A 16,252-nucleotide genomic window follows, 5' to 3' on the forward strand; every position below is an offset into this window, starting at 1 on the left:
CTGGCACATCCTTCATCTAACAGGCACCTCTTCAGGAATATTTCTGGCAATTGATGAATCATTTTGCAAGTCAAGGCAGAAAAGCCATCATTAAAATCACCTTGTTGTTCCTGCTACAGGCGCCTCGCTCAGAAACCCGCTTCGGCTCTCATTTTCCAGTTCTTTGTTAGTGCCTCCACAGATAAAAACTTCCCACCCCTCAGAGGCTTTAACTTGCCCCCAGACAGCAGCAAAGGCTGATGCTGATCTCCAACACATGCCTGAGAAGGAACAGCTGTGCCATCTGACAATCTCCTGTGTCTGGGTATGTCAGAAGTTGGGATAACTCCCCCAAAAGCAAGAACAGGCTCACCAAGGCTCTCTGGCACACCCACAGAAGGAAATCAAAGGCATCCAGCAGCTGTGGCAGCACTGATGGCAGGCAGGCCATTTACATATATGCAAATGAACACACAGGGTGATGTCTTGAGCCACTTGCAATTTCCTCTGGGAATTATCAGGATTCAGCTTTCAAAAGCTGTTTCCACCAGTCACAGAACCCCAGACTGGGTTGGGTTGGGAGGCACCCTAAATCCCACCCAGAGCCACCCCTGCCATGGCAGGGACACCTCCCACTGTCCCAGGCTGCTCCAGCCCCAGTGTCCAGCCTGGCCCTGGGCACTGCCAGGGATCCAGGGGCAGCCCCAGCCCAGGGAGCAAACCAGCAGTGCCCATAAATGAACCTGACCAGGGTTACCTGGGTGTGTGTGAAAAGTGCTCCGTAATGTTTATCTCAAGGCAAACTGACTAAGAGAAATCGCTAATAAAATGCAAGAATGTTTAATTGGCACATTGTTAGGAGAACATTAATTGGCAACTCTAATACACTGAATAAATTAGCATAGTCAACAAGCTGAGGACTGACATGCATTATCACGTACCTCACAATAACTTTTTAATTATTCAGAAAGCAAATAAATTATTTCCAGACTTGCACTTTCCTCTGTTTCATGTTGTCCTTGTGGCTTTTAAATACATATTAACATTTTTTCCTTTCTCAATTCAAGTCTGCCAAGCCCTGGTAATTCAGCTAGGTTTTCTCCTCCTGTGGAAGCATGGGATGGGGGCAGAAATCACTGTGTCACTTGTAAGAGCTGCAAGATTTTAAACATACTTGTAAAAACTAAAACCCTAAGGCTTCAATGACACAAACAGCACCTTTGCAGGGGAGGAAGAAGAACCTGCTGATGTCAGTTTTAGGCACATTGTTGGATTTAAATATGATATTTAAATATGGTGGTTTTAAAGCTACATAAGCAAGGTGTTAACCACATTGCAGTCTAACTAACCACAGTGTGGCTTGGATGAGTTTAAAATGCCGTTTTTTGGATAATCAACACTTTGGACTAATCAGAACATGCAGCTTTGTTCCGACACAGGTATCTCCCCACTTCCCAGTAATTCCCAAGCTCAAATCTCTCTCTCCAGTTCCCCCTTTCAGTCCCAATTATAAACACTGTTTTTAGCCAAAGCAAATGTCAGTGTACAAATAAAATTAAAACTGCAATTAACATTACCAGATATAATGAGATGTTTAATTACCCTTGAAACTAGGCCTTGTGAAGAGCCAATAAACTTTAAAGTGCTTTTGTTACCCATCCAATTATCCACCACACAGAACATCAGACTGTTTGCATTGCCCTCAAACGAGGGCCCAAGAGTTGGGACAGCGGAGCAAGGAAATATTCTGACATTAACAGTGGAGAATGTTACAGAAACCTCTGTTACAAAAGCTCAGTCCAAACCCTAAGAAGTGACAAGAAAAGCTTGATAAACTGCAGAATATCTGAAATAGTTCTCTAGTGTCTCACGTGGCAACGCACTGAACAAAAATACTTCATACGAACCCTAAAACTCTGAAGTGCAGCACAGCAGAGATGCCACCAGACCCACGAGGCTCCATCGCCCTCCAGAGCCAAAATTCCAGCCCCCAGCACAAAGCTCTGGTGCCAACAGACAGTGGGGAGGAAAATAAGGCTGCATTTAAATCACCCCCAGGTTGTACAGTATTATCTTCAATAAAAACCAAGAGCTCTGCAACAGTGCAAAATGTTTAAGCAGTGGGACCTGCAGGTGCCAAACCCACCAAGAGATTTTATGGATTTCATGCACATTTGGAAAAGAAGATGATTCAACAGGGGCTGGAGTCCAAATTGTCCTTAAGACATAACAAAATCACCCACAAAAAGCCCAAACCCCACAAAAAACAGCACCAAAAAAGCCCAAAACAACTTGCACAGACTTTTTGCCCAAACTCATTGGATGATTTCCCGTATATAAGAAGTTATTTATGTCATTATTACTTCTTTGTCTTCTGGACAAAATCAACTCCTAGAAAATGTTGATTAATTTGCAGCTTGATGCATGAAAAGTAAGCTGGTGAAATTACCAGAAGAGGTAAATAAATGATTCATGTGGGTTGGTTTTGCATGAATAAATTATTTGTTCCTTCTCTGTGTTTCATCTGATAGAAGAATGCAAAATTAATGCTATTCTATGCAAATAAAAAGCCTTTTATAAAATTCTGACCTAATTATAGGTGTTTGCTAAAAAACTCACACTTGAGTTCTCGGGGGAAAAATTCCTTGGTGCCACATTAGTGTCATGGAAGGAAAGACTCAAAAAATAAAACATGCCACTCAAGGATTATTAATAGAAATAGATATTATTAATATTTTCATTTTCTTTAACCATTTTCATCCTGCTGGAGAGGTGTACAGTTGGCACCCAAAATGCTACATCCTTCCAGCTAATGTTGAACACAGCACGTGATTGCAAAGACATCACTGCAGATCACGCAAAGTTGTGTATCCCAGCAGATTTTCATTAATGCCAATAAAAGAGATGGCATTTCAATGATGTGGTAGCCAAGGAAACAGAGGAGCACCTGACAGATGTTATCCCCCAGCCTTCTCCTTCAGAGGCAGCAGAGATGAACAGTTTGGGCCAATCCTGCAACAGCTGATGACCAAATGAATCATGAAATCATCCTGATTTCCAGCACCATGCTGCTGACCGGCAAGGAGCTTTTAATTAGAAATGGTCAAAAAAAAAATTTAAAAAAGCCAAATGATTTCTTTCCAGCCACCATCTGAAACAACACAAAACATCTTGCCCAGAGCAGCTGGGGCTGTCCCTGGATCCCTGGCAGTGCCCAAGGCCAGGCTGGACACTGGGGCTGGAGCAGCCTGGGGCAGTGGAAGGTGTCCCTGCCATGGCAGGGGTGGCTCTGGGTGGGATTTAGGGTTCCTCCAACCCAAACCTTCTGGGATTCTGTGATCTCCTTTTGAAGCGTGTATATATATATATATATATATATATTTTTTTTTTTTTTTTTTTTTTTTTTTTTTTTTTTTTTTTTTTTTTTTTTTTTTTTTAGATTTTATAGTTTTCTCTCTAACTGCTTAACTGCTAACCCTTAAGAATTCCATTAATGGGATTTCATCACAGTAACTGTCCAACAGTTTTGGAAAAACTAGCCACAAAACATCTCAAGGACTTAGACAAAAATCACCAAACTAAAGCCCATTTATCTGTAGATATGAAGATAAAAACCATTTCAAATCTACAGATTATCTTTAATCTTTTACCTTTAAAGAGAGAGGAACCCACACCTGACATAAAGCTGACAAGATGACAGGCAGGAACCAGAATAAGTAAAGAAAATTTGTGCTAGAAACCATCATATTTTCTATGGTTGCATCAGACACTAGTTTCAACCTACAAAGCCCTTCAAGAATGCACCTAAAGTATTATTTTATGTAAATCAGAAGAAATGGAATTAATGTTTCCTGTCTGACCCTACTGCATTATTTTAGGGACATTCCGGCAGTCGCTTTGGCCTGCTTGCAGGTATTTTCCCCAAGGCCATTGCACTGCTCTCTCTCTAACTGAACAAGCCCTGCTTGTGTCTGTAATAGACAGAGGGACTGATTGAGTGATTGATTCAATCAGTCTGAGGGTTCTAGGTGGGGTTTGGCAGCAGAATCTCACAGGTTCCCATGAGCTGACCTGGCTGCTCCTACCTGGCTCTTCTGGCTCTCAGCTCGGTGAGGGCTGCACTCCTTGCTGATGACAACACCCAGCACTGCTGATCCTGTGTTCCCAAGCGGTCTAGCCCACTCTGTATAATTAATATGCATGCAATAATTCCTCTCTCACTCTATTTGTGGATGGCCAATTTGCCAGCAATAACTCAGCTCAATAGCAGGCACCTGAACATCACCTAGACACCATTCCCAGCACGGAATCCTCATGGACAGCAGCCTCCATGCACATACACTGAAGGGTGGAATTCCTTCTTAAAGGGATATGTGAGTGGAATTAATGGGAAATACTTATTGGAAAGGTCCAGAAAGCAATGAGATACTTCCCTAGCTCCAGCCATTATTCCTCACCAGCAATCCTACACGTGGGAGCATCCTCAGAGCAAGATGTCCCAGACATGTCATCCCCCAGGAGCAACCAGAGCTGACTTGTATCGAGACAAATCCGGCAGATCTTCCAAGTACTGTGGCTAATTAGTGGCTAGAGGTTAAACAGCCACAGAACTCTGGGACTTTATTCCAAGCTTGAGTGCCCTTGGTAGAAGTCAGCAGAGTGTCGATTCCAAACATTTCTGTTTCTGTACACAAAGTGGCTGCTCCGATTCAAAACAGACAATTTAGTAGGTGGATCTGTAATTAAATTATTATGGCTCATATCTAATTAAAACAGATTTCAAGGCACATTTCAAGCTGTGGTTGGGTGTCAGTTTGAAGCTGCCTCGCACGGCTTGGCAAGCAATTGCACTGAAGGAGGACAGGAACAGCATCCAAGAGTAAAAAAAGGGGGATCTAAAAATAAAAATGTTCTGGAATGCCTGCCTTTCGTTTTGAACACAGCAGTTCACTACTGGCACGGTACCACCCCATGGATATCTCAAAGGGCTAGAGACTCAGAGAAAGAAGGAGAAACAATTGGAAATGCACAGCCCGCAGTTGTTCCTGGGTTCTGCAGAGTTTAACAAAATCCAGCGGAATAAAAGCCTTCCTGATGTATGGGAAAACAGGCTCAGTGGGAATATGTAATTACAAGCTGGCCAAGGCAGAAAGGTACAGCCTAGTGAGACACACTACACAGTTTGTTAAGCTGAACATACACCTCGGCTCAGCACTGACTTTTGAGAATTCAGTGATGGAACAGGAACAGCAGTTCAAAGATCACGCTTCAGAAACCAACAGAAGGGTTTGAGAAAGCAAAGTTTAAAAGTGTTGTGACTTCTTTCCACTCTTTAATTTTTCTCTATCACCCAGTAGGAGTTTATTTCTGCATCAACTTTGATTTAGATAAGTGGATGTATTTTCAGAAGACCTCAAGGTGCTGAAGCCACCCTGGGACTGAAAGCACAAGAGGAACAAGCAGAAGTTGAAACCCCAGCTCTGGGCTCCTTTGGGATCTCCCCTCAGCACAGCCATCCTGCTCACTAATTACTTCCCCCCGCCTCTTTTTTCTCTACTTTTCCTTATGTACTTAAACACATTTCAAATGTAATTGCATAAAAGATTGCCTGGTTCACACAAGAACTAATAAGTCCAAGTAACTGTTATTACAAAACTCAAATCAAAGGCACTGAATATTGCCATTGCAAAGTAATTAGGGCAGTAAAACCATCGGTGACTTGAAGGGCTCTTTCATTAGTAAAGAGAATGCAATTATTTTCCTGCCATGTCTCCTGATTCTATTAGGCTGACAGGCAGGAACAGCCACTGTAAGCAGGCTGATTTCTCTCCCAGCACACTGACACCCTGGAAATCCTTCTTCACACACAGCTGAGCCACTGATGGTCACCACAATCCCTCTGCTGTCAGGGCTTAGCCTGGCTATCGAGCTTAAACATGAGCTGAGCAGGGCCTAAAACCCTTCAGCTCTCACTGAATACTGAATAAAAGTCCAGCTGGTTCAAAGGGAGCACACAGCACCAGGCATGGAAGGTGTCTTTGTTCATGGCAGGGGGTTGGATTGAGCTGATCTTTAAGGTCCCTTCCGACCCAAACCATTCGGGGATTTGGGGGGAAAACTCAGATGGTCCCAGAGAACAAGGGACAGGACAAGAGGAAATGGCCTCAGGCTGTGTCAGAGGAGGCTCAGGTTGGACATCAGGAGGAATTTCTCCATGGAAAGGGTGCTCAGGCACTGGAAAGGGCTACCCAGAGAGGTTTGGAGTGCCTGTCCCTGGAGGTGCCCAAGGACGTGGCACTGAGTGCTCTGGGCTGGGGACAAGGTGGGGCTCGAGCTTGGACGCCATGGTCTGGGGAGAGCTTTTCCAACCTCAGTGATCCTGGGATTCTGTGACCTGAGATCAAAGCAAACTTTTGGAAACTTTTAAAAAGTTTTGCTTTTAAAGGACAAGCATCAAGTGGGGTTTTCCTCTAGCAAATTCCAGCCACGGTTTGCATCCCCTGTTACAACAGGCGCCTTCGGCTTGATTGTTTCAACTGCTAGAAATCAAGTTAAACAGCAAGAAGAACAGAGTTACATTTGAATCTGAGCAGGTTAAAAAATAGAAAACAAATATGCTCTGCAAGCATCAACCCTCACTGTGCACGCTGGGGCTCCTGAGCACAGATTTATAATGAGGAGTCACTGCCAAACTCCCCATGCATCTTAATACCACCAAAATTCAGTCTGAATGCTGAAAGGGACACAGATCACTTGAAATTCAGCTCAAGAATGCTCCTACCTGACACACCAAAGGAGAAGGCTTAATTTCAGTGGTTGGTACAGTTTTATGACAGAGGGAAATAAATTTGCCTCGGTTATGATTGTCACTTCTGGAAACTGAGTTAGCTTTGTTTCCAATCATCATGTCAAAATAGATTTGGGTGTTTCTATTCAGATCAGCACCATAATCAAAAGACTAGAAAACACCTCCTTCCCACTACACCATTTGAAGTCATCTCCTCATTTTGCATTAGGGTTCTCCTGAACTTGAAAATCCACAACAATGAATAAGATTTCTTCCAAAAGCCAGGGCCTAGTTTCTTCATCATCTTTAGAGTATTTCAGAGAATCATAAATGGTATGGGTTGGGAGGGACCTTAAAACTCATGTTGTTCCAAATCCCTTCCCAACACCTTCCACTGAAAGGTCCCCGAGACGCTTACCACGTTATTTCAGATGTGACAAAACTCTTTTGAAATACTGCATTATCTTCCAACTATTTCTTATTAAAGAACTCTGTGCTGTCTCAAAAGAACATGCAATTGTTGAACTGATTACTGGCAGGAAGTCATTTCCAACCCTCACAGCCTGTAGAAGCACTGCTGGTTACACCCCAGTGAAATCTGGAAAGGGACTGGGAAGGTGCACAAAGGCCACCAGGATGATTTGGCACTAATGCCATGGATTCACAAGCTGTCAAATCTATCAGGAGAACTCCCCGTGGAGTTTCACAGACAGGTACAAGCAGACAAGTTCTCCTCTCGCAAGCACCAGGGAAAGAGCCCTTCTTACCCCCGGCCTTTGCCTGCAGTCACAGTATCTGAGCCATCAATAACACCCTGGCTTCTCCTTTCACTTTCAGCAAACAGAGCTCCGCTCAGAGCTGCTCCAACAGCACAAAGCAGCTTTGGAAGGCAAGCGAGGAGGCTCCGAGCTGTGCCTGGGGAAGGCTGATCCCACGGAGGAGGAAGAGCAGCAGCAGGAGGACAATATCTGATCCAGAAAGGGAATGATGCACCTGCCAGGCACTGCATGCTGGGCTGTGACCTCGTGCCTCAGACTTGGGGGATGATTTGATGTGAGTACACAGTTCAGGAGCTGCTCAGAAGTTTCACCTCCCATTTCCCAAGGTTTTTGATGTTTCTGGTTTATCCAGCTGGCCATTGATCACTATTGATGTAACCCAACCTTCTGGTTCAAAGGTTTCACTATCAGCACCAGATTTATGGCTTCTTCAAGACATCCTCAATAATCTGTCATCTAAACTACAATAGAGAATTGTTTCAATCATTTTCCTGGGGTTTAATTAAGCATTCTGAAGATGGCTGCTGCGATTCAGCAGTGAGGGTGGATCAGCTTGGCTGGCCATCCTCCTGCATGCTCCTGCCCACTTACACTATCAAGACCACAATAAACACATTTTTCTGCCTGAAAGGCATTTATTAGAAGAAATTTTCTTCTAAGAGCAATGGCATGAGGTCAGCAGACAGAAGGTGAGTGACTGCTCATTCACTTTATGGGGGACTGGTGCTAAACACACCTAACTAGCTCACCCAATTAGTGGTTAATTCCAAGCATTAAGGATGTTTAAATTAAATGTCATTTACTGACAAGGAATAAAAGAAAGATGCTCTTGAGGAAAAAACAGCTGGATTTACATGGATGCAGCCTCCACTGGCACAGGGCCCCTGATGTGAGGGATATTCCTCAGGTGGCAGGAGCTCTGTTCCCCAGTCAGAGCCTTGACCCTCCCACATCCAGGTTTATTTTGCCAAGGATCATCTGATGGCACAACCCAGCAACATGTGGGCCCAAATCCCTCACCTGCCAATACAATTTATTGCCTGTGCCTGAAAACCAGGTGCACCTGTGCTGAAATGCCACCTGTTCCAGTCCTTTCTGTTACCATAAGTAAATTACTCCGGCCTCACTGTCAGGGCAGGGCAATTCCTGTGTTCACAGCATTTGGGAGCTGCTGGGGCACTTCCAGTGTCCTGACACTGCAGTGACACAGCCATATTAATGTCTTGTTACATCATTTACAGAGGAAACATCCGAGGCCAAGGCCAGGGAAGGTGCTGGGAAGATAACAGGCAGTCCCAGAAAAACCTGCTGAATTTATGCAGTCCCATGGCACAGCCTGATTTTATCAGAACCCCGAGGGGCTGAGTATTTATGAGCAGAACACGAGAGCAGTCAGGTCAAACAGCCCTTCCTGGGTGACAGAATTTACAGGGCACTGTTTGCTCTCCAGGAGAGCAATAAAGCAGTTCCTGGAGAGCACGGATTTACAGGCAGCACCAGCTCCTCGAGCTGTGAGTTACTGGCAGGTTGTGGCTGTGCTTTCCAAAAGCTTTCACCGGACCAGCTGCTCAGAGCAAAATCCTCAGCTCCTGTCTGCAAGAATTAAGTCAAAGACTGGGTTTAAAATTGAGCCAGTGTGTGCATTTCATCAGCTGGCCAGCAAAGGCAAAGAGAAAACCAGGCTGAGAGTTGTGAAAAACACTCACAGGAACAGATTTGATGATGATAACATACGATGAACGAAACAGAAATAAGTATTTCCTTCAGCCAATTACCACCCAATCCTCGCAAGCCAAACAAAAATGTTAAATAAATATTATCTGGTGTTTCCACATGGTTCTTTAATCCATCTCATAATCACAAAGAATTTTGAACTACACCATCACTGTGTTGATATGTATAACAAGATGGTGAATGGAAAGCATCTGATATATCCTTGAGCCACTGGAATGTTGGGAAAAGTCTCCAAAGCTGCTCTCCACAACCCTTGGATTTGTTCTGAATTACATATTCCTAAGGAATAAATACTTTTTATTTAAAGCTGAGAACACAGTGGGATTTCTGAAGACATCAAATTATGTGCAACTGCAGCAGAATACTTTAAATTATATCAAGATTTAGCATGGAGTTAACAATAAGACATAACAAGAGAGAGTAAAAGACAACCTTGCCTACACTTAATTCACCTGCCCCGAACAACTAAATAAGCTGGGAATAAAGCCAAAAATCAGTAGAAATTGAGAAAATTAAAATAATTATTTGACAACATGGAACAACTTATTCTCATTTGAGTGAGAGCAGATGAGGTCATCAGCCTCCTTTTTGCAGTGGCAAACTGGAAGTGGCCTGAATATCAAAAATGTAATTGCAATCAAACAGAGCAAAGCCTGGAATAGTGCAAGAAAGCTGCTCCTGTTGTGCTGCATTCTGGAGCACAAGAGTTCCTATCAGCACAGGCTGGCACTAAAATCAGCCATTTCTCTCTGCTTGCTGTGAAAAATAATGATCTGTTGATCTTGGTTTGTCATTCAAACTGTGTAACCCACTAAGTCAGCATCTGTCTCTTTACTGGATCTTCTGTGGTGTTTGCCAGCTGTCAGAACTGAACAAAAACAAAAATACAGGAACAAAACTTCTAGAAGCACTTGGAAAATGAGGTTTGCAAAAGGGCCTGATAATAATAAGAGTTAAAAAAAAACTGATCTACAATGAGTTTATGACCTCGTTCTACATTATGACCTAAGTACTGTGACCTTGTTCTACACAGAAGAGTATGAATCTATTCCCTTCCCAAACATCAAAGTTTTCCAAGTAATTCCCAGTGAATCTTTTACCTCACCTGACCTAAAAACTTCTCCATAAACATGGTGAACAACACGTCTAAATGGTGAAGATGAGAACCTGAGATTTCAAAGCAAATCACTCTAAGATGCATTTTAAGTGGAAGAATCCAAGTTTCCACAGGCAAAGGTGGGGAAGATGAGGCAAAGAACAAGGTGCTGGTGGCTGTGGCTGGGCGAGGCAAGAGCTTTGCTTGAGGATTTTACCCGAGTTGTGTGCTTAAATTATTGAGCAGCTCCCTGAAGAGAGGCCCTGAATGCAACTGACTTGTTTCTGGGATTTCAGTTCTCCTAACTGGGAGAGGAGGAATCTCTCAAGTGCTTTTGCACCTCCCAGACCTGTGAAGCCGAGAGGATCCCATGTGTCAGCAGGACCCAAGCCATCCCAACTTCCCAAAACCAGCCAAAAGGAAGGCTCTAAACTGCAAGATATCAGAAAGAAACAGTTTCTGCCAGTTTAAAATAAAAAAAAACCCTGAAATGCAGCAGAGCAGAACACCAAAGCATTTCAGCTAAGCTGCAGGATGTGCCTGACAGTGATCCAAAGGGGGATTTTCCCCGTGTTCCTGCCATGTGGCTGGGCTGTCTCTATCAGTGTGTTAACAAATTTTCCACGCTCCAGCTGGAGAGTGGCAGGAGCCCGTGCCAGCCCCTCCTGCCTGACAGAAAACACTCTGTGCTCCTCATTATCTGCGCTCCTCCGGGATGCCCGACGCGCGGGAAGAATGATGTCTGAACTCCAATGATCAGAAGGCTAATTAATTACTTTATTATACTATAACTTTATTACACTATATTACACTAACAAGAACTATCACTAACTAACTAGAAAGCAGTGACTCTCTCCTGAGAGTCCCAACACGGCTGTGGATCCAACTGGTCCATGAATCCAAACAACCATCACCAGCATCCAATCAAGCAATCACCTTGGGTAAACAATCTCCAGAACACATTCCACATGGGCACAAACAGGGAGCGGCAAATGAGATAAGAATTGTTTGATTCTCTTTTCTCTGCTTCTCTCAGGAGAAATCCTGAGAAAGCCAAGCCCCTCTCTGGTCAGAGGACATGTGAATGCCACCCTCCATGGCAGCTCTGGCCATCAATGCTCCCTCTGTGGGCACCCCAACAGCACCCGGCTCCCAGCCCTGGAGCCCAGCCAAAGGCAAGGCATGGCAGCTTCCCTGCTCTCTGCAGCTCAGGCAGGGCCCTGGAAGAGGCTGTGGAGCCCCAAGCCTGGCCATGGGCAGTGATGGACTCTCAGAGTCCAGGACATCCCTCTGGCTGCCTTGAGACCCTGGCAGGGGGCTCGGAGACCTTGGCACCAAGTCAAAAACACCTGTGGCTTCCATTTTAGCCCGTGGGAAAAGCTGCCAACTCTGTGTGAGGAATTACAAGCCACAAGGGTTTGAGTAGTGTGATAACTGGATTAACACAGGGTGGAAAAGTAGAATTTTGGGGTTTTTAGAATGGGGTTCAGGGGTACAAGATGGAGGGATTTGGGCATGTCCTGACCTTCTCCTCCTTCTCCTTGCCCTCCATGTCTTGCTGTGATGGTGACACTTTTCTGTTGGTTTAAGGCACAGACACACTGTCCAACATCAATGACAGACATTGGCACATTATTGTAAACATGGCACACGGAGTTTTGGGTATAAAATGTGAACACCGCCCTGAGGGCAGACAGAATGCCATGGCCGACCTGCTGGACAGAGCTCAGCAGGGCAGAGAGAGAATGTTCTAGATAAGGGAAAATAAACAACCTTGAGAAGCCGACCCTGCGCACTCAGACTCCTTCTTTGGCTGCACGGGCTGGAAACGAGGACTTTTGCACTCTTGGGGTCATCCCAACATCCAGACCCTGAAAAAGGACAGCTCAGGAAGCTCTTCCCCAGCCCAGGCAGGCACAGCAGGAATGCTGCCTGGGCTGTTCCCAGCAGTCTGCCAGTTAAAACAGCTTGCCTTTATGCAAAAATCTAATTATTGATTGTGTTGATTTGGTCGTGTGCTGTCGTTAAAATGGTTCCAAAAGCATAGACCATTCTGGAGTTACTGCAGGAAAATGAAATTATTCATTAGGTCACCCTCATCTTTGTAGTAACACACTGGAAGGTTTCTCAACACTCCCTTGCCAATCACACCCAGAGGGAGATAAGGAGGTTCATAAGGCACGTGCTCGTTGATCAGCAAGCCCAAGGTTCAGATGACAGATGGCACAGGCAGGCCCAGGAGTGCTCCCTGGGGAAAGCTCCCTAAAAGCATCAAAAGTGGGGCATTTCTCTGTAATTCAATTCCCTAGAAAGATATTTCCATGGCAGACTAAATGGCTTCCATGGTGCAGGTCAAGGAGCAGAAAGAGATTAATTACCCAGCTGGAAACAAGCAGACAGGTCTGCCCAAACCCCCCCTGCTACTTTGGGTGGACAGAAGGAAAACTTTTTTTTTTTTTCCCTAGATTGTCTGAAATCAGATTCTAGTCTGGAAATTTCCTTTTAAAGAACTCTGCACTTTTAGGAGCTCAAAGCATATTTGGGCAAAGACAAATGATGAAGGGGTTGAGGCTGCTCCTGACATATCCTTGTGAAGAGCAAGCGAGCTTTTGGGTTTCCAGCAGAATAAAACATTTGTAGATCTTATGAAAAATCACATGTCTAATTAGGAGCTTTAGGGGAGGCAGTTTTAGGTGCTCAAGTGATGAGACTGGCTCCTTTATGTCCCCTCCACACTGAGGGGGAAGAGCTGGCTCCTTCTAGACCAGAGTGGGAGGTGCCCACATTGTTCCTGAGCTGTTCTCCACAAAGCAACATTTCCTTCTGCTCATTATCCAAAAGGGGTTGGTGCTGGGAGATGAGGGGATCCCCCAGACACCCAGCAGTGTCACACAAACCCCTCTTGGGGTGACACAGGAGCAGTGCTGTACAGTTCAATGATAAATGGGAGACACCTAAATTGGTGACACCTTCTTGACTGGATGTATAAGCAGGCAGTCAATACCTGCACACTTAATGTTTTGCAGATTAAATAATGTATTTTATGGGAATCCTGATGAGAGTGTCAAGGAGCTTCAGACAGATCCTTAATAACAATTCAATATCCTCAAACAAGAGTTCAGGCTATTGTCTTATCAATTACTAAATAACCTGAACCACCACTGTGATTGCCAAGAATTGCTTTTTGAAGCACCCAATTTGTTCCTCTCTCAATCTACGGTAGAAATGGGTTTGATGGGCTCCAGCTCTCCTGACCTATTTTATTCCATCTGACCACAGATGCTCTGACAGTTTCAGCAGCAAGTAGTTAATGCAAGGAAAAAAGAGATGATCATCAACCACTTGGAAATTGTCTCCTTTTGTTTTGTCCCATGACAAGGGGGAAACAGGAGCCAGCAGAACCAGAGCAGTGGAATGGGAAAAGCACAAGGGTCTGACTCCATCCCTCCCACAGCCTCTGGCTTGCAGCAGCTGGGTTACAGAGCAATGGTGCAGATGAACACCCGTAAGCACTCCAGGAGGAGGGCACATCAATCATCTCACTACTCTTACTCTATCCAGAGTTCACAAAGAAAATAACCAACCCTTTGGTGGTGTTCTCCACATTTAGAGAATGAAGTTCAGACCTCAGCATTTTTTAAAAGCAGCTACAAATATAACAGCACTGAAAGAGATGAGAGCTCAAAAATTCTGAAGGACATTGCAGGATTCAAAAAAAAAAAAAAAAGATCTGCCAAGTAAATATGACTATTGCTGTCAAGATTCAGTAATTCACTAAAAGCTGCTGGAAAAAGCTTATGTATTAATAATGCAAAACAAATACATGTACAAACACTCATACAAGCAATATTTCTAAGCAGTGCCGTGTTTGTCAGGAGATGAATTGCCACGTTCCAATCACACAATGCCAGTAACAAAAGACTGTACATCCTTCTCAGAAGCAAAGAATTAGCTGCCACTGACTGCAGTGGTTACTGATCCCAGAAATCATTATTAACTTGAACAGTATTTGCATACAGAAACAGTCCCTCTAACACGGCTGCAGCCCAGCTCCCAAGTGTTGGGAAGCAGACAGCCAGAATTCCAGCTGCTTGAACCACAGACTCTCCATCCTGCTCATCTGCAGGCAGAAGCCTTTCTTTTCCTGCTAAAATGCTGCTCCCCTTCTCCTCTCCCTACAGAGGACAAAGGTTATAGAGAATCTAAAAAAAGAGGGGGAAAAGAAAATCCAGCCTTGCTCCTGTGGAAGGCAGAACATTACGTAAGGAAAAATTTATTTTATTGTGTAATTGGTGCAGGCTGTGCACAGACAGCAGGTGAGAGAAGCACAGGTGGCTTACTGGGAGTGAAGGCAGGGGAGTCAGGCTGTCCATCCTGAAACTCCTGCTCTGCACAGGACAGGACAGGCAGGGTGTCCATCCTGAAACTCCTGCTCTGCACAGGACAGGACAGGGTGTCCATCCTGGAGCCCTGCTCTGCACAGGACAGGACAGGCAGGGTGTCCATCCTGAAACTCCTGCTCTGCACAGGACAGGACAGGCAGGGTGTCCATCCTGAAACTCCTGCTCTGCACAGGACAGGACAGGGTGTCCATCCTGGAGCCCTGCTCTGCACAGGACAGGACAGGCAGGGTGTCCATCCTGAAACTCCTGCTCTGCACAGGACAGGACAGGGTGTCCATCCTGGAGCCCTGCTCTGCACAGGACAGGACAGGCAGGCTGTCCATCCTGAAACTCCTGCTCTGCACAGGACAGGACAGGCAGGGTGTCCATCCTGAAACTCCTGCTCTGCACAGGACAGGACAGGCAGGGTGTCCATCCTGGAGCCCTGCTCTGCACAGGACAGGCAGGGTGTCCATCCTGGAGCCCTGCTCTGCACAGGACAGACAGGGTGTCCATCCTGGAGCCCGGCTGGCACAGGACAGGCAGGGTGACCATCCCAGAGCCCTGCTCTGCACAGCACAGACAGGGTGTCCATCCTGGAGCCCTGCTCTGCACAGCACAGACAGGGTGACCATCCTGGAGCCCTGCTCTGCACAGCACAGACAGGGTGTCCATCCTGGAGCCCTGCTCTGCTGGCACAGGACAGACAGGGTGTCCATCCTGGAGCCCTGCTCTGCACAGCACAGACAGGGTGTCCATCCTGGAGCCCTGCTCTGCTGGCACAGACAGGGTGACCATCCTGGAGCCCTGCTCTGCACAGCACAGACAGGGTGTCCATCTTGGAGCCCTGCTCTGCTGGCACAGGACAGGCAGGGTGTCCATCCTGGAGCCCTGCTCTGCACAGCACAGACAGGGTGTCCATCTTGGAGCCCTGCTCTGCTGGCACAGGACAGGCAGGGTGTCCATCCTGGAGCCCTGCTCTGCTGGCACAGGACAGGCAGGGTGACCATCCTGGAGCCCTGCTCTGCACAGCACAGACAGGGTGTCCATCTTGGAGCCCTGCTCTGCTGGCACAGGACAGGCAGGGTGTCCAGCAAGCTTTAGAGATACAGCTTGGCCTGGGTGATAACTGCTTTTGACACCCATACCTTTGCCTCCTTCCAGACCTCTGCTCCCACTCCACAAAACACGCTCTGCATTTGCAAACAATCCAGCAGCCTCCTGGAAGCCTGGTGGACAGCTCCTGCTGTTCTCTGCTCTTGTTTCAAGGGTACTGAAACTGTTTGTACCTCCTAAAAATGGCTAAACCTTTCCTAGGTGAAACCCCAGCCAATTCCTCAGAACACGCTGGCTCCATTGGGAACATCTTCATTACTGAGCTTTCAGATGGATTGGGCACCCCCCTGCTCCTTGCCAACAGAGCACTGTGCACCCACTCCAAAAACCACAAAGGCCACACCAAAAACCCCAAACCACATCCCTGGCATCACTGGGT

At 45.8% G+C, this 16,252-nt stretch overlaps 1 long non-coding RNA gene across 2 annotated transcripts in view; it reads right to left on the bottom strand.

Moving 5' to 3' along the window:
- Positions 1-3,357: 3,357 nt before the first annotated feature.
- Positions 3,358-16,252, bottom strand: part of LOC137480927 (uncharacterized) — a 448,694-nt gene continuing 435,799 nt past the window's right edge. The window contains exon 2 of one of the 2 annotated variants that reach the window (XR_011003177.1): positions 3,358-3,431. This is a non-coding gene — a long non-coding RNA (uncharacterized lncRNA). Of the gene's footprint in view, positions 3,440-16,252 lie in introns of both variants that reach the window. The other variant, XR_011003178.1, reaches the window with a different exon arrangement.

The sequence above is a fragment of the Anomalospiza imberbis genome, chromosome 11 (genome assembly GCF_031753505.1).
Source record: "Anomalospiza imberbis isolate Cuckoo-Finch-1a 21T00152 chromosome 11, ASM3175350v1, whole genome shotgun sequence".
Lineage (NCBI taxonomy): Eukaryota > Metazoa > Chordata > Aves > Passeriformes > Viduidae > Anomalospiza > Anomalospiza imberbis.